Source organism: Mustela nigripes, chromosome 16 (assembly GCF_022355385.1).
Source record: "Mustela nigripes isolate SB6536 chromosome 16, MUSNIG.SB6536, whole genome shotgun sequence".
Lineage (NCBI taxonomy): Eukaryota > Metazoa > Chordata > Mammalia > Carnivora > Mustelidae > Mustela > Mustela nigripes.
This window is the reverse complement of record NC_081572.1, coordinates 30,953,196-30,972,037: the sequence shown is the minus strand read 5'-3', so window position 1 is coordinate 30,972,037 and position 18,842 is coordinate 30,953,196. Positions and strand designations below refer to the sequence as shown.

General features: G+C 44.1%; 1 long non-coding RNA gene across 2 annotated transcripts in view; it reads left to right on the top strand.

Moving 5' to 3' along the window:
- The window catches only part of LOC132004079 (uncharacterized), a 57,055-nt gene that overhangs the window by 29,311 nt on the left and 8,902 nt on the right, over positions 1–18,842 (top strand). For both annotated transcript variants that reach the window (XR_009400414.1, XR_009400413.1), the window contains exons 4-5: positions 10,365–10,479; positions 15,472–15,638. This is a non-coding gene — a long non-coding RNA (uncharacterized LOC132004079). The remainder of the gene's footprint in view (positions 1–10,364; positions 10,480–15,471; positions 15,639–18,842) is intronic.

Genomic DNA, 18,842 nt, shown 5'->3' with positions numbered 1-18,842 from the left:
GGCTGTTTTAGTAGATCCTTCCCCAAGTGCTCTGTTGCTTTCTTCTATAGTATACTTGGGAACCACAGTGCTTAAGGGATTAGAGACTGCTATAAAACTCATAACTAGTTTAGTGTGAACTGCCAGGTTGGGTGCCAGTTGGCTAAATTATTTCCTTTAGATTCTAAATGTTTCCCCGTTTTTTTTTTTCTTTTTTAGAATTAAAGGTTTTTATTTACTTATTTGATGGAGAGAGACACAGCAAGAGAGGGAACACAAGCAGGGGCAATGGGAGAGGGAAGAAGCAGGCTTCCTGCTGAGTAGGGAGCCCGATGTGGGGCTCGATCCCAGGACCCTGGGATCATGACCTGAGCTGAAGGCAGAGGCTTAACAACTGAGCCATCCAGGCACCCCAATGCTTTCCCTTTTGATATCCTCTCTAAGATATATTACAGCAACTTCTTTAGGGAGATGAACTGCCTTTAGTAGAGTTATAATTTCAGGTCCATATCTAATAGGGGAATTATGACTAGTTAATAATTCTCTTTTCTTTCCAGATGACACATGTGCATGAAGTACAAGGAAGGCATATTTTGAATCTGTATATATTAACTCTTAGGGCTTTAGCTAACTGAAGAGCTCAAGGGAGAGCTATCCATTCTGCTTTTGAGCTGAAATATTGATTTGTGGGTGCCTGGCTGGCTCAGTCAGTGAAGCATGTGACTCTTGATCTTTTGGTTGTGTGTTCAAGCTCCATGTTGGGTGTAGAGATTACTTAAAAATAAAATCTTGGGGCATCTGGGTGGCTCAGTCAATTAAGTATCTGATTCTCGATTTTGGCTCAGGTCATGATCTCAGGGTCATGGGTTCGAGCCCCAAGGAGGGCTCCATGCTCAGCAGGGAGTCTGCTTGAGTTTTTCTCTTTCCCTCTGCCCTTTCCCCCACTCACTCACCCTTCCCTCAAATAAATAAATAAATCTTTAAAAAGAAAATATTTTTAAAGATTTTATTTATTTATTTGAGAGAGAGTGTGAGAAAGCATGAGCAGGGGAAGGGGCAGAGGGAGAAGCAGACTCCCCGCTCAGCAGGGTTCCATCCCAGAACTCTGGGATCATGACCTGAGCCAAAGGCAGATACTTAACCAGCTGAGCCACCCAGATGTCCCAAAAATAAAATATTAAAAAAAAAAATACTGATCTGTAATGAGTTGGCCTCAGTAGTTTTCATTAAACCAATAATTGTGTAGCCAGGCTTTCTTTGTCCTCCTATAAAAATACTACCATCCATAAATCAGCTAACATCGGTGTTGTTGTCTATGGCTTGATCTTCTAGATCTGGATGGCTGGAAGAGAGTAGTTCTATTACCTCTTTACAGTCCTATACAGATGCAACAGTGGCATGGTCTGATCCAGGTACGAGGGATGCCGGGTTTAAGGTTTGACAGATTTCGAGAGCAATACTGGGGGAGCTAAAAGCATTGCTTGATACTTAGTCATCCCCCTGTCATCCACTGATGTTCTTTAGTTTCTAAAAGCCCTTGAACCTGATGAGGAGTCATCACTGTCAATGGCTGTTCCATTGAAAGTTTGGACACTTTTACTAACAGTGCAGCAGCTGCTACTGCTTGGAGGCATGCTGGCTATCCTTGGGCTCTCTTGTCAATGGCTTTGGATAATATCCTACAGGTCCAGTTTCATACCTGCATTTTTGTGTTAGTACTCCTAGGGCGTGGCACTGACTTTCAGCAATGAATAAGGTAAATGGCTTTTCTAAGTTTGGTAGAGCTAGGACCAGGGCCACGGACAGTTTAGTTTTTAGTTGTTTAAAGGCCCCCCTGTTGTTCTTTAAAGCCTCTTCATCTGGCCCTCTAATGGACTCATATGGAGTTTTAGCTAAGATTCCAAATCCTGGGATCCACAGGATACAAAATCCAGCTATTCCTATAAAGGTTCAGAGTTGGTTTTTTGTGGCAGGTGACCCCAATTCTATTATAGTTCTTTTTCTCTCAGTGGACAGGAAATGATATCTAGGAGGTAATTTATATCCTAAGGATTATACCTTCTGTTTAGATATTTGAGCCTTTTTCCACGATACTCGGTATCCTCTAAGAAAGTTTAGTACAATAGAATTATAGTCTGAGGCCTCTTTTGTGGGGCTATATATTAAAATATCATTGACATGGGGTTCCTGGGTGGCTCAGTGGGTTAAGCCCCTGCCTTCTGCTCAGGTCATGATCTCAGGGTCCTGGGATCAAGCCCCACATCGGGCTCTCTGCTCAGCGAGGAACCTCCTTCCTCCTCTCTCTCTGCCTCCTCTCTGCCTACTTGTAATCTCTCTCTGTGTGTCAAATAAATAAATAAAAATCTTTAAAAATAAGTAAATAAAATAAAATAAAATATCATTGACATATTATACTACTGTTCCCTGAGGCCATGCAAGAAGTCTCAGTTCTCTCCTGAGTACATTGCCAAACAAATGGGGACTGTCTCTAACTTCCTGCGATAGGACTGCCCATGCAAGCTGGCATGCTTGGTGTTCTCCTAACGGAATCCCTTCAAAGGCAGATAAAGGCTGGGCCGCCTCCCTTAAGGGATTACAAAAGAAAGCATCCTTTACATCAAGCACTGCAAACTATTTTGTATCGCTGAGAATTTGAGTCAGTATAGTGTAAGGATTTGGCACTGTAGGGTGAATAGGGATGAGAGCTTCATTTATTGTTCTAAGGTCTTATACAAGTCTATATTCTCCATTAGGCTTCTTAATAGGCAAAAGAGGAGTATTGTAAGAGGACTGGAAGGGTTTAAGAATCCCACATTTAAGAAATTTATTCAGGAGTGGTTAGAGGCTAGCCCTGGTTTCTGTCTTAAAAGGATATTGGTGTTTTGTGTGGAATAGTAGCAAGATCCTTTAGAGCTATTTCAATGAACTTAACTCTCACACCCAGGGCTCAGCCATCTTGATGTTTAGGGGAGCTGGAGCAGCCTCAGGGCCCTGTTATACCATCTCTTCAAGTTGCTGCTCTCGGGCTGGGAAATGAGCTCCTGGGACACCTGGGTGGTTCAGTGAGTTAAGCATCTGCCTTTAGCTCTGGTCATGATCCCAAGTCCTGTGATGGAGTTCTGCATCGGGCTCTCTGCTCAGCGGGGATCCTGCCCCTCCCTCTGCCTGCTGCTCCCCCTACTTGTGCTCTCTCTTGCTCTTTCTGACAAATAAACAAATAAAATCTTAAAAATAAAAAAAAAAGGAAATGGGTCCCAGTCTTCGTCTCTCTCTGGTGACCAGTGAGTCCCTGTCTTCATCTCTCTCTGGTGACCTCCCTTTTCCAGTGTCCCCCTGTCCTGCAAACAGGACATGGTCCTGGTGGAGGGCATTTATCAGGACATCCTTTTCTCCAGTGTCCAGTTTGGGTGTAGCTATAGTGTGGGGTCTTACCTGGACTTCTGTCTGATGCTGGCTTCTTCTGCTGCTCCTGGCTTGCTGGCATTGTAGGGGATCCACAATAGTGCAGCCAGTACTTAAGCCTACATTCTGGTGTGTATTTTAGCACTGTGATCCTTTTTCTGTCTTGGAATCATATCTCTGTTATTAAAGACTCCAGTGGCCTCTTCTAGCAGCCACTGGTTTGGAGTTTGAGGGCCTAAGGCCATTTTGGCAATGTAGAGCCAATGTCTGCTGCTGACTGGCTCATAAAATGCACATTTAAGATAGCCATCCCTTCCAGTGTGGCTGGGTCTAAATGTGTGTGTGTGTGTGTGTGTGTATAAAGATTTTATTTATTTATTTGACAGAAAGAGATAACAAACAGACAGAGAGGCAGGCAGAGAGAGAGAGAGAGGGAAGCAGGCTCCCCGCTGAGCAGAGAGCCTGATGCAGGACTCGATCCCAGGACCCTGAGATCATGACCTGAGCCAAAGGCAGCGGCTTAACCCACTGAGCCACCCAGGCACCCTAAATTTGTATATTTATGAATTGCTTCTATTAAACATCCTTGAAACAAGGCTGGATTTTCATCATCTGCCTGGGTTACCTGCTTAACTTTATCAAAACTGACAGGTTTAGAAAATCCTCTTTTCATTCCCTCCAATAAACGGGTGACCATATGGTCTCATCGTTCTCTGCCAGATCTGTCCTCTTGATGGTTCCATTGAGGCTCAGCCTTAAGAACAGGGTCTCCTCCTACTGGACAATGATTTCTATCCCTCGTGGCCAGCTCATCTGCAAATTCTTGTGCCCAGCCCAAATCTGGGCCTTTTCTTCTGGGGTATGACATTGTTAGAATAATTTAGATATCCTGCCGGGTCAAATCAAATATTAGAAATACCTGTTGAAATCCATTATAAACTTGGTTAGATTCTTAGTATTGTCCTATTTGGTCCTATTTTGGTCTTTGAACCAAATCTAGCATGGGAAGTGGGACATGGACGTTAATTGTGCCCATTTCCCCATTTGCTACTTCCTGAAGTAGATACAATCCTGCCTTAGTCTAAGTGGTAGGTACGAAGCTCCACTTCTCTATGTTCTGCTGGACTAGAAGTGGAAGGCTTTGAAGGTTGGTGTGGAGGGGGAGTTACTAGGGGACCTGGGCTCAACTCGCAGGCTTATTTCAACTTTTTCTTCTACTGATTGACTTTCTTGTTTGTCTGACTCAGTTGTTTTCTTTGGTGGGGTAGTCCGCTTAAACAGCCATCATCTAAAACATCCAATGGCGGAGGGACCTGGAATCCTACCAGACACATCCTCCAAGTCTGTCTTGGATCAGGATGCTGACTCAGTGCCCTAACAGCCTGAGTCAGTAGGGCAGTTTGGTCCATTTTCCCTGATGCCTAGGAAGAAAGGTCTAATTGATAAGTAGTACTGAAGTATTGAGGACTGGTTCGTAGATCATTTTTCATCATCCTCCAGAGAATATTAAGGCCAGGCATCATTACAGAGGAAGATGAGATGCTGCTTCTTTAAATCCTGTTGTCTATATGACTCCAGTGTGCTAGGAGACAGGCTAAAGGGGAATCCTCTGGGATCGAGGAAGTTGATCCCATAGTTAATTCCTATAAAGTGAAGAGAGTACTTTAACTAAATAGGAGTCCATTACCAAAATCCCCCTCAGCTTCCAAATGGTGTCCCATCAGGAAATTTGCTGAAGGTTCCTCGGGTTCAGAGTGGCAAGAGGTGTCCCTCTTTCTCAACTGCACTGACACCTTTGTGCCACTTGAGAAGAGATGCTGACCTCACTTCACTTCCCCACTGCATCCTAGGCTACAGTAGAAGCTGGGGAATGGACTGAAGTGCCTCAGAGACTGGGGCTGCCTCTACCCATTTTGAGGGAGTTGATATATTTTGCGATCAATGATCCTACCCTTCGTAAGCCTCTAGAACTAGTATTAATGGACGCGGTGGAGGCCATCAGAAGGGGCACCTGTTTATTTTTAAAGATTTTATTTATTTATTTATTTATTTGATACAAAGATAGAGAGAGAGCACAAGTAGGCGAAGTAGCAGAGGGAGAGGGAGAAGCAGGCTCTCCATGGAGCAGGGAGCCTGATGTGGGGCTCGATCCCAGGACCCTGAGATCATGACCTAGGCTGAAGGCAGAGGCTTAACTGGCGGAGCCACCCAGGTGCCCCCAAGAAGGGGCAGCTATTTTATATCATATTAAGCACCATGTATCTAAGCTAGAAGTACTTTCAATCTGAGAGCATGATGGAGAATGCCAAACAGATCATGGACAAGTGAGAAACATGAAAAAAACCCAAAGTATAGAACTATCTAATCCAAGCAACTTTCTCACGACCTTTATCCATGATCCAGTCCCAAGGGAGCAGTCCCGCCTTGGGTGAGTGCCTCAACTCCATAATGGCTCCCACTGATCCCTTTCAGGTATGTGACAAAGGCTAGGGATAAAGAAGACTTACCTAATCACACCAGTGGTCTTGGATTCTCTCCATTGTCCCCATATGGGACACCAAAAATGGTGCAGTACAGTTGAAAGAATTCTTGAGCTATTCTACCATGCAACTTAGTAAGTTTAATTTAAGTAGTACGGGGGCAGGACCCGTGGGCAGAAAGAGCTGCACTTTGTGCTGTATGAAGCTGGTGGTCAGATGCTTTAGTGCCCAAGGAGGAGGACACTCAGGGAATATGTGATCATAAATGTCTTTGAATTTCTACATTTAAAACTACTTTTGCAAGATTTCTCTGGTGCTTATTATTCAGTTTGATATTAACTATCAGTGAGTTAAGGGTCATCAGACCCTTTAAGAATGCAGCAACCAGCACATATCTGATCCTTATCAAAACTATGCAGGCCATAGATCAACCTTCTGAACTAAAGATGAACATTTTTCTGCTTCTATCCCTCATATGATACAATATTATTAGCTATAATCACCATGCTATATATTAGATCATCAAACTTGTTAATCTAATAAATGGAAGTTTGTGCCCTTTGACCAATGTCTCCCCATTTCCCCACCCCAATCCCCTGGTGGCTCATTTTTTTTTTTTTTTAATCGTCGAACACTATTCTACTGTTGGCATGTACCAAGTTTATTTATCCATTCACCTACTGAAGGACATCTTGGTTGATTCCAAGTTTTGGAAATTATAAACAAAGCTGCTATAAACATTCATATGAAGGTTTGTGTGTGGACATAAGTTTCCAGCTCATTTGGGTTAATACCAAGAAGTATGATTCCTGGCTCATATGGTAAGACTATGTTTAGCTTTTAAGAAACCGCCAAACTGTCTTCCAAAGTGGCTGTACCATTTTGCATTCTTGCTTTTTTGGATTCTCATTTTCTTTTTCTTTAATGTGCAATGAGAATTCAAAGTCATTTAGAGGAAATCTGAGTATAGACTGCTTCTAAATAATAAAAGTTTTATGTCAGTCATTCACAGTTATCAATCTAATTCCAGTGAATCAAACTCAATCAACCAAATCTAATTCCAATGATATTTTTTACATTGTTGAGAAATTCCAAAACACCCAATTTAGAATTTTCTTCTTTTGTTCTTATTATCTTTCAAAAACCTTGTTATTATGGAAAATGCTATATACAGACTCTTCAAAGAGCAGATAATCAGTGTAATGAAATCAATGTGTAAACACCACCTAGCCCCACCAGCTGGGAACCAACTTGTGGCCAGCCCTGTCTCATCCATAACCCTGTCCACTTCCTCTCCCATTTTAGTTTTCCAACTGGTACTTTTATTGAGCTATCCCTTTATTGAGATTATTTCCTTTGAGGTAAAATTCATTTACAATAAACTGTATCCATTTTTGTGTACAATTAAATGAGATTTAACAGATATATACTCCCTTGAAACCACTGCAGTAATCAAAATACGGAACATTTCTATCATTCCCCAAATTCTCTTGTGCCTCTCTGCAGTTTCTTCCCTTCCTCCTTCTGCTGCTAGTCCCAGACCACCATGATCAGACTTTTTTCACAATATATACCCCCCTCATATTATTTTGGAGTAAATGTCAGATAGCCTATCATTTTGTTTATAAATATTTTATTGATTTTTTAAATAAAATTTTTAGTATGCATCTCTAAGACATAAGACCTCCTTTAAAAAAAAAAAAAAAAACAGCATAGGGTGCCTGGGTGGCTCAGTCAGTTAAGCATCTGCCTTCAGCTCAGGTCATGATCCCAGTGTCCTGAGATCAAGTCCCGCATCAGATTCCTTACTCAGCAGGGAGCCTGCTTCTCCCTCTCTCTGTCCCTTCCCCTCCTCATGCTCTCTCTATATCTCAAATAAATAAATAAATACGACCTAAAAAAAAAAAAACCAGCATAACTACAATGCCATTATCACATAACACAATTAGCAATAATTTCTTAATACTATTAAAACACCCAGTGGTAGAGCAGGTGCACAGCCTGTGCACTAGGCTGTACACTAGGTTGAAGCCTCCAAAGGCTGGGAAAGGGGAGAAAAGCAGGGATCATGAGCAGATCAAGCCCTCCCCTCTGGTGGCCAGATTTAGGATATAAAAATATGGGATATTGAATTGAAGAGTTAAATTTGAATTTTAGCTAAGCAATGAATAATGTTTAAGTATGTCCCATGTAATACTTGGGACATACTTATACTAAAAAATTATTTATTGTTTATCTGAAATGTAAATTTAATAGGTGCTTATCTGAAAGTTAAATTGAACAGGTGTTTCTCTGGCAATCCTACACCTCCCCCACCCACGGACATATACATACTGAAAAGATGCTCTTCTAGACCCTAAGTACCCGTCAGTGTCATGTGACTCTTCAGTGCAGGTAAACCACCCCTCCCCACAAGCCTATATATAGAACAATGTCAGGAGCCCAGGAAGGATCTAGAGAGGGCTGGTAATTCAGAAAGCTGAGCTCCATCTTGACCAAGGTGGGATTAGATAGAATCAGCTCAAAATCCTCAAAGGAGATAGGACATCTCCTCCCAGTCCCTTCCCTCGTCCCCATCCTTCTTGTGGACAGAGACTGACTTCCAGATTCCTCTCATATATTTCCAACTGGCCTGGGTCCAGAGTCTCAAACAAAACCCAATCCAGAAGTCCCCTCTGGATTTTTTTAAAGTTTGTTTGTTTGTTTGTTTGTTTATTCAAGTAATCTCTTTACTCAATGTGGGACTCGAACTCACAACCCCAAGATCAAGTGTCACACACTCTTTTGAGTGAGCCAACCAGGCAACCCCGCCCCCCCCTTACTCTGCTTTTCTGACAGGCTCAGAAGGATAATAAAGTAAAGCCTAATTAACCTGAGGTATGCAGGAGCGAGCTTTCCCTTGCACTTTTGTACAGAGTTGCACTTTGCTCTGGAAAGCTCCAAGTGGCTATTGCTACAACATAAATGGGGTCTCACTCTTCAGCAGCCCTTTTAGGAATGCTCAGACACGTTGGCTCAAATGGCAAGATGATGTCACCAAGCACTGTCCTCAGAATTTATTTTGGGTCTAATGCATGTTACCATAGTGGTAAGCCAGGATGCAAGTGCACCTCTGTGAGACATTTGCGGAAGGCAAAAAAGCCTTCTGTCCCTGTGTCTCTGAAAAAGAAAGCTCTTTACCTGCCATCACAGGTGCCTGCGCACCTGGCCAATAACATCCCTCACCACACAGTTGCTTGTTACTGTACTTTTATATATTGCGAACTATGTCATCCATACAGAGGAGCAAACAGAACATATGTACAGTTGCAGGTGTCATCATAAATTGGACGAAGCCACCAGGTCCAGAAGAGTACTCTGCTCCCCAGGAGCCCTGTGGGGCCCATTCCTCCTCACATTCTCCTCCCCTCGGAGATGGGCACCATCCAGTTTTTTGCTGTTCTATTCAGTGTATCTGCTCTTTGTGTACCTCTCAGCAAGCCCCTGTTTTTGAAGTTCATATAATTGGAATTACAGTGTATATATTCTTTGTGACTTGTTTCTTCCTCACAGTTGTTCTTAGACTAGCAATGTTTTCAAGCTTGTGGATTCAGGAGTATGCTATCTTCACAAAAATTATTGGCCTTGATGTCATCCTGACCAGCTTTGTTTGACCTCCTAGCTCAGCCACTTACTTGCAAACCATGTGACCCCTCTTTTCCTCCTTCGTAAAACATGAAACAGATTATACCACTGGACACGAGCACCTCAAGAACAAGAAGTGTACTTCAGTTGTCTTTCTCTTCTCCACAGCTCAATGCCTACTAGCTGATGGATCCTGAGTGAGTAAAGGAGTTGGGGGGCACCTGGCTGGGTCCGTGGGTAGACCACGTGACTCTTAATCTCAGGGTGGTGAGTTCAAGCCCCGTGTTGTGCTCAGAGCCTACTTAGAAAAATAATAAAATAAAAATAAAGGTAATGAGGTAATACATGTGAAGCCCTAATACCAATCCTAATTCATGCAAATATTTAACACATGGTGGGTAAACTCATTATTACTGTCATTATTGCCTTTTTTTTTTTTAAAGTAAGCCCTACACCCAACATAGGGCTTGAACTCAGACCCTGAGATCAGAAGTCGCATGTTCTACCCACTGAGCCAGTCAGGCGCCCCTCATTAGTGTTGTTTATGCCTATGGTAGGCAGCCTCTGAAAGGGCCTCTGAATACTCCTGGTATTCTTATGGTCGTACATCCCTTGAATATGGCCTGGATTTGCTAGCTCAGTTCTAACAAATAGACTGTGGTAGAAGTAATGGGATGTCAAGTCCAAGAGTAGGTTATAAAAACCATGACTTCCACCATGGATCCTCTTTCTCACTGCCTCTCAGATTGCTTCCTCTCCTCTAGAGGAAGTCAGCTGCCATGTCATGAAGTCCCTCTCCTGTGGAGAGGCCCAGGTGATAAGGGTTCAAATTCTGCCAACAACCACACAAGTGAGCTTAGAAGCCTGTTTCCCTTCCAGCTGAGCCTTCGGATGAGACCATGACCCCAGCTACAAGTTGACTGCAACCTTACAGAAGACCTTCAGCCAGAAGCTTCCAGCTAAGCCATGCCTGGATTCCTGACCCTCAGAAACTGTAAGATAATAAATGCTTGCTGTTTTAAGCTGCTACATTTTGGGACGATTTGTTGCACCTGATAGATAAGTCACATACACCCTTCTCTTGGATGAAAGGAGCACTGGCCATTTTTTAGAGCTTGTGACAGACAGGAAGATGCACTGCTGAGATCCCCATTTAAGGAGATCCCAAGTGCCTGATACTAGGAGTGCAGTTCGCTGACAGCCTTGAGGGGCCAGCCCAGTTTTCAAGCTGAGGTCATGCTCTTCTTGGAGTGCTCTCCTCAGCCAATGGGTGAGCTGCAGTAGTGGCACAAGGACCAACCCATCTCTGCCCAAATACGGGACCCCTTGAAATGGGCAGTCTTTGCTTCAGAGCTCCATGTTGGGCTGGCAGAGACTTTGGTCTGTGCTGGGTCTTGTCTATCTGTGGGTGTCACACCCCAGTAAACCTCTCTCATTCTCAATCCCATTTTGGCCTGGGTCCACTATAGACTCTACCCTTTCCTCGCTCTGTGACCCTGGGCAACTTACTCAGCCTTTCTGAGCCTTTTCTTCTTGCATGTAAGATGGATGATAAATAATGTGGGGTTCGAGTGAGGTATTTATAGAGTGTCACAGAATGTGGAGCACAAAGTGCTAAATCAAGGATAACTATTGCACATCCACAGACCACACACCAACCAGCCACTTTACGTTTTCCAGAAACCTGTACTGGAAATCAGTTTAATATATTGTGTAGTGTATCTATAGTAGATGTTTGGCTTTCATGAGGATTATAGCCATTATCCTATGGAACTCCAAACTACCAAATGCCCCCATAGCATGTACTGTCACCCATAAAATGAACCGAAGTACAGCTGAAAATTATACCTGACTTTTAGTTCCTTAACAGTTCTATAAATAGGGAACTAAACCTTTATAAATCTGTTATGATATGCCAAAGCAATTTGGTGAATTGTTTCTCTTGTTTGCATTGGACTTCATCACATCAGAGGGCTGAGTCACCTCTGAATACCGCCCTTTTAATAAACTCAGACATCTGAAATTTAACATGCCCAAACCTGTTCCTCCCACAATCTGCCTCACAGTGGTGATAATTCCAAACGAGAAAACAGGAAGCCATCTACGGCACCTCCCTCCCTCTCCTTCCCACCTCTGATCCAATAGCATGCTTTGTCTATTTGTTTTCCTTTCAAAATGCCCTAAACCCACGAACCTCCTTCCAGCTCCATGGATGCAACTGGCCTCTTTCTTCTCTTTCAAGAACCTCCTAGCTAGCTTCCTCTTGCCTTTAGAATGAAGACCACAGTCTTTGCCAAGGCTGAGAGGCTCTGCATGAGCTGGGCCCTGCCCCTCCACAATACCACCTCCACTCCCCAAACACGCGTGGGTGCCAAGCTCGTTCTTGCTGTCGGACCATCCCGCAGGCTCTTCCTGTGTCTGGAACTCCTCTCCACCTACTCTTGGCGCTGCACACTCCTTTTCCTCTGTCAGGTCTGGTCCTACATGGCACCTATTAACCACCTCCTAAAGTAGGTTCCACCACGCACAGCCTCCTCCCATTACCGTCAAATCCCGGCAGCCAGGTCATTTCTTTTTGTTGCCTGCACCCCAATTTGTCACGACATATTTATTTGTTTATTGAAGGCGTTCTCTAGCTTGTTGCAGTTTCTTTGAGCGCACCAGTCTTTTATACACCTTTTGTTCATCCAGGGCCAAGCCCAGCACTGGCTATAACACAGGCTTCATAAATGTCCATCGGATGAATTTTCCAACTAAGAATATCGATTTTCTCTTTAACAGTCATTTTGACACTATTGCAAAAGCCATACCTTTCCATTGTAGAAAAGATTATAAAATATAGATTGAAGAAAAGGATAAGACCATGTTACCCTACATTTAGAGCTAGCTACCATTAGCCTTCACATATATTCTTCTGGGGCAATTGTCATGCATCTCTAGCCACCTGTATAGGGATATATATGTTGTCAAGTCCTTCAGCTTTCTGTGGTCACTCCTTCAACAGCCAAACAGAACATCCTTGGTCCCCATGCACACCCTGAGGGAAGTCAAGCCTTCTGGAGGGGCTATAATGGGGCGTGGCTTCCTTGTTTACGAGGAGGAAAGAGTAGAGATGACAGCATTCAGTGACAGCCTCTGGGGAGGTCCCCGGAAGCAGGGGAGGCACAGCTCTCGTGGACAGCAACCCAAAGCTGGAGGAGAAAGGGAAACAGACGGCTCATAATAAATGTGCTTGATTTCGTGCTTTCCATCTTTGCCAGTTTGGATTTTCTAGTGCTTCTCAAGACAACCCGCAGTACTTCTCGAGAACTGACCCAGGCCAATTTCAGCCAACCTGCCCGGCAAGATCTGAGCCGAGGCGAACAGCGTGTCCAGACAACACAGAGGGCACAATTAACAACAAGTGAGATTAACTTCAGCCAAACTTAACCAAATGTGGGAGAAGTCTGAAAAGTCTAGGAGACGCCAGAGCTGTTTAGAATATGTATCGTCAAGTGGAGTGGGGTAGGGGAGCCACTGGGCCATTCCACGTTCAGACCAGTTGGACAAGATGTGTCCAGGCACTTTTCCTGGTAGTACGTCTTCCCAACAACCCTGCAGGGGAGGTGGTTTTTACCCCTTTCACAGGGAAGTTAAATCGTGTGACCAGAGTGACACGGCTAGAGGGGCCAGAGCTGGGATTGGAACCAAATCTGTTTTGAGTCCAGAACCTGAATTCTTTCTGTGGATCAGGAAGATAGATAAAAGGATATCATCAGCATTGCTGAACTCCAGGACGGTTCATGGCATGGTCCTGTGTTGTTAGAAAGTAATGAAAATATGGGGCACCTGGGTGGCTCAGTGGGTTAAAGCCTCTGCCTTCAGCTCAGGTCATGATCCCAGGGATTTGGGATCGAGCCCCACAGGGAGCCTGCTTCCTCCTCTCTCTCTCTCTCTCTCTCTGCCTGCCTCTCTGCCTACTTGTGATCTCTGTTTGTCAAATAAGTAAATGAAATCTTAAAAAAATAAAAAGAAGGAACCAATCTATTTGTTTTGCTTTTTTTGCAAATGAGGGGATTGAAGTACAGAGAATCAGAATAATTTTTCCAAGGTCAAGTCAATACCTGTGCTAGAATTCACACCCAGAGACTCTTGCTCCAAAACACACTCCTTGAGGCCCCCCTGCTATGCTCCTGCTAACAGAAACAGAGGCCAGCAGACTTTCAGCCCTAGCTGCAACAGTTCCAAAGGCCCGTTCAGGAGGGACATGACCATCCAGGTAATGGAGACAGGAGCTGTGGAGTCAGGCCTGCTGAATCCACATCCAGCGGGGCGACCTCCCCCAGGGGGCTGCCCCTCAGCTCAGCTCCAAGCCTGAACACTTTGGCTGCCTCCTCCTTCCTGCTATTTCCCAGGCCTGTGATGTGAACCTGCAGAGGAACGAAAGTACCACAGCCCTGCTGGGACTCTCCTACCTCCCGTGTCCAACACCGTTCCTCTTTTGTTCACCCCATGTCAACAGACCACAGAGCTCAGCACCTCCTCAGCTTCCAGAAGGATTGTTTTCACCCACACGTACAACAGGGAGCACCACCAAGTTGAATGAAAATTTGAAAGCGCAGCTGGGGAAGGGAACCTACAGCCCACGACTCACAGAAAACCATTATTCCATTTTAATTTTTCAACTCTTCTTCCCAGCCTGCTACCCATTTTATGGTCATTCCCCTCTTGGCCTTTTTCCCACACATATTCCCTGCCCTCTGGGGTAGCAGATGGTGGTCCAGAAAGGCCTTCTCTCTTCCCTGTGTCTTTGCTTCTCCTCTCCCCTCATACCCTGGGCACACACAGCTCCAGATTCCTCTTGGATCTTTGCTTGGATTAGCCACTATCTTTTTTTTTTTTTTTTTAACTTATTAAGTAAGCTCTACACCCAATGTGGGGCTCAAACTCAGGCCCCCTGAGATCAAAAGTCCCATGCTCTAGTAACTGAGCTGGCCAGGTGCCCCATCCACTACTTTTCTTATACAGTACATCCTTTGGGCCCTCCCTCTAGTCCAAATAATTTGTTCAAGTATTTGTTCCAAATAAGTGCTGTTCTCTCCCTGCTTGGTATGCTGGTTAATACATGAGCTCCCTCTACTGCCCCCTGCCCTCACAGAAGCTCTTTGAGAAAGAGGACAGTGGAGAAGTCTAGCAGAGCCATGATGCCTGTGTTGGGGGGTGGGGAGGGGTTGTCCAGCTGCCTTTGCCTGCACTGGCCTTTTCCCCACTTCCTCCCTTTTGAAAGGTCATCGGCTTCAAAGGTCTCAGCAAGTTTGTCCTGAGCTCTTATTTTTCCAACTGTGGGTTTCTAACTCCTCCTAACAGCAAGAGGGATTTGTCTCTGGTGACTGCTGCCAAAGGTAGTGGCAGGAATCTCTCAGAGAGCAATTACCTTGAAGAACCTTCCCTGGAGAACAGGCTCTTTCTCTTCCAAATTGGAAAATTCTCACATTGTGCCAATTAGTCCAGAGGGCATTTGGAACTTTACCAAGGGAAACACTAACAACTCTTAAAGGGAAAGTGCACGAAGGCACCCTTCCCAGGGCCGTGACAGCAGGCAGGTGGCTTTTAGAAAGCACAAAATAATAATGAGCCGTAATCCTGGCTGAACACACTGGAATATAATGTTAAAGCCCATCACTGATTCAAGTTCAATGTGGGGCTCACTGCCCCCCAAAGGGTATAGATTTCATTGCCAGTGTCTCCTTTACCCTAGAGGTGAAATATCTATTCTGAAAAAGACTTGCAATACCAGAAACCTCCTAAAGTCCATACAGAAATGGACTGTTGGACCTGCTGAAGGTTGATTATTTATCACGAGAAGAGAACGGCCAAGGATGGTTGCATGTTTCTTTTTAATCACACCAGCTTTGGGCTGCGTGGCATGATTTCCTTCGAGACAGATTTGCCACCTCCGTTCGGCTTCGCCTCTCAAACAACACTTACCTTTGCTTGCTTTCCCCAGGTGGGCGGCACCTGACTGGAGTGGTGCAGAGGTGTGCAGACTGGCGGGAGGACCTCTGGCTCGGGCTCACACACTGCTGTGTGCCAAGTCACAGATTGCACGGCCGCTCTCCGCTTGCTCCAGAGTGGACCGCATGGTTGTGCACACACTGGATGCTTCAGTCTGTGGTGAGTCAGGGACAGAGGGGATCTTGCAGAAGCTGGCCAGACCCCTCCCATGTGGTTTGGTAGAGGGGACAGGAAGCGGGCCATTTGGAAAAGAGGGAGAGAAAGAGACCTCTGTACACCATAGGACATGCCATTGAGCTAACTTGATGTTCCTATTTAATTCTGGAGAGAATCACCTGGGTGCAGCTCTTTGCTTTTGAGTCTGAACCTGATTTTCACTGCTGACCAGTTCTCCTTTTGGCAGGAAAAGGAAGGCACCAGGATCACTCTATACATCACAGTAAAATATTGCACTCCCTTCCTCATGCCCACGAATCACTTTTTTTTTTTCTTTGAAGTAATCTCTACACCCAACGTGAGACTCAAAATTACGACCCCAAGATCAAGAGTTGGATGCTTTACTGACTGAGCCAGCCAGGAGTCCAAATAACCATCTTTTTTTTAACATTTTTTTTTTTTTTTAGGAACAAAACACCCTGATTCCCCAGTCCTTGGGGAATCAAACACCCTGAATCCCCAGTGCAAATACAAAATCCTATGTATTTTAGATCTGAGTCCCAAAGTGTGTTTTCAGCAAACTTGATTTACTGTAACCGAAGTACATTCTAACACAACCTTCTTTGGACTTGGCGTTTTGCTTCCTTTTTAGATTGGCATTTTTATTTTAAAGTATTTTCTCAGTGGTTTCCTTTTTCCAGCCCAGATGAAAACATGGCTTGACTTGAGCTTTTTAGCAATTAAAACAGGTTATTCTTCCAGGAGCAGAGTTAAATGTGTTCCCAGAGAGATGCCAAATGCCATTTTTGGTTGTAGTTCTCTCAAGAGGGCCTTTTAATAGTTCTTGGAGTGGGGTTGGCAATCTCTGGAAACAAGATAAACTGGGAGAAGATTGCCCTACCCCAGTCCTTTCTTTTCCTTTACACTTGAGGCAACTATATTAGAGGTTGGATATCATGAATCTCACAGCTGAACTTGGAATTTCCTGCTGCAGATGCTGGCTTTTGCGTTGGGATCAGGAAGACTTAAGAAACGAAACCCAATGCTATGTTCTCAAAATACATTTGAAATGCTTCCCATGGCAGTAACTCTCAATGTCTCCAGGCTTATGAAACAGAGGGTAGCAATGCCATTCCTAGTTTCTAAAACCAGACTGTATTAGAACTAGGTTTGGCTTGATGTGGTAGAAAACCAAACCATCAGAGGCTTAAGATAGAACTTTATTGGGATGCCTGGGTGGCTCAGTGGGTTAAAGCCTCTACCTTCGGCTCGGGTCATGATCCCAGGGTCCTGGGATCGAGTCCGGCATCGGGCTCCCTGCTCAGTGGGGAGCCTGCTTCCCTTCTTCTCTCTCTGCCTGCTACTCTGCCTACATGTGATCTGTCTGTCAAATAAATAAATAAAATCTTAAAAAAAAAAAAAAAAAAAGATAGAACTTTCTTTCTTTCCCTTGCAAAGAGGGCCGTGGTGGAAAAGTGGAACGGTGGCTCTATCCTTCAGAGTTCTCAGGGACCCTGGCTTCTTCCAGCTCCTCTCCCCACCATGCCTGTGCTTTGGTCCTTATGCTCATTACCCCCACAAGGTGGCATCCACTTTCTAGCCAGTAAAATGAAAGAAAGGGGAAAAAGAGGGCAAAAAACACCTACTGGGGAAGGTTTCTAGCCACTACCAAGAGAACATTTCTGCTTCTATTCCATTGGCCAAAACTTAATCACAGGGTAGCACTGAGCTACAAGGGAGGCTGGCAAATGTAGACCTTTTCTTCTTCATGGCTGTGTGTCCAGTTAAAGATCCAATTTCTTTGTCGTATACTCTAAGGCTTTTACTCTTAAAATTCATCCGTATCTACCAATGTATCTTGAAAAAATTGGAATGCCTCTTGAGATTACTATATGACAACACAAGATGGCATAAAATCAGTATTAGAAATGCCCCACTCAGGGGCACCTGGGTGGCTCAGTGGGTTAAGCCGTTTCCTTCGGCTCAGGTCATGATCTCAGGGTCCTGGGATCGAGCCCTGCATCGGGCTCTCCGCTCAGCGGGGAGCCTGCTTCCCTCTCTCTCTCTCTGCCTGCCTCTCTGCCTACTTGTGATCTTTCTCTGTCAAATAAATAAATAAAATCTTAAAAAAAAAAAAAAAAAAAGAAATGCCCCACTCAGATGGGCAGGAGCCAAAAACAAACAAACAAACAAAACAAACAAACAAAAAAGAGAAATGCCCCACTCTTCATATTTTCTTAAAAGTAATTTTGCTTTATGGGGCGCCTGGGTGGCTCAGTGAGTTAAAGCCTCTGCCTTTGGCTTAGGTCATGATCCCAGGGTCCTGGGATGGAGCCCCGCATTGGGCTCTCAGCTCAGCAGGGAGTCTGCTTCCCTTCCTCTCTCTCTGCCTGTCTCTCTGCCTACTTGTGATCTCTGTCTGTCAAATAAATAAATAAAATATTTTTTAAAAAAGTAATTTTGCTTTTGGTAGTCCATAGTAATTAAATACCTCTAAATACAGAAAAAGTTTTAAACAAAACCATATTCATCACATGGTTATTTATAATCACACACACAAAAATGGAATTAGAATGCCAAAATACGGGGGATTGAGCACATCAACAATGGAATATGTTCTTAATGAACTACTATGCATCTGTTAAAAATTAAGTTTACAAAGAGTCCACAGTAACAGAAAACTGCTTATCCTGTTAAATAAAACTAGAGAGATACAGATTTGCAGTATAGTTACAACTAACCTAGAGAGAGGAAAAAAAAACCAAATACTGAAAACAAACCCCAATGACCTTTCTGGTTAATGAAACTTCTAATGACTATTTTTTTCTTACATTTCTTTATTTTTCCAATTTTTCTTAATGATTATACTTATTGTTTTATTAGAAATAAAAATAAATCCCATTCTCTGGTCTTTCTAGGTACCTACATTCTACCCAGTTCATAGGGCTCAATTTAGTCCTTCTTCCTATCTGAAAGCTTCCCCTGATCCCTCCCTCTCTCGCCGGCATCACTGTTAATACCACTTGTAATGGAAAGTCACCACCTTGACTTGCCAGCATCAAGGGGACTCCTCTGCTAGAGAAGTCTTGGGGTTTGAAGGGGGCTAGACCTCTGCCCTGTCCACTCCTTGGCAGTTGTGGTGCCGTCCTGTGACCCAAGCACACTCATCAAATAAAATAAAGCAGGCATATGCTTTAAAAATAATCC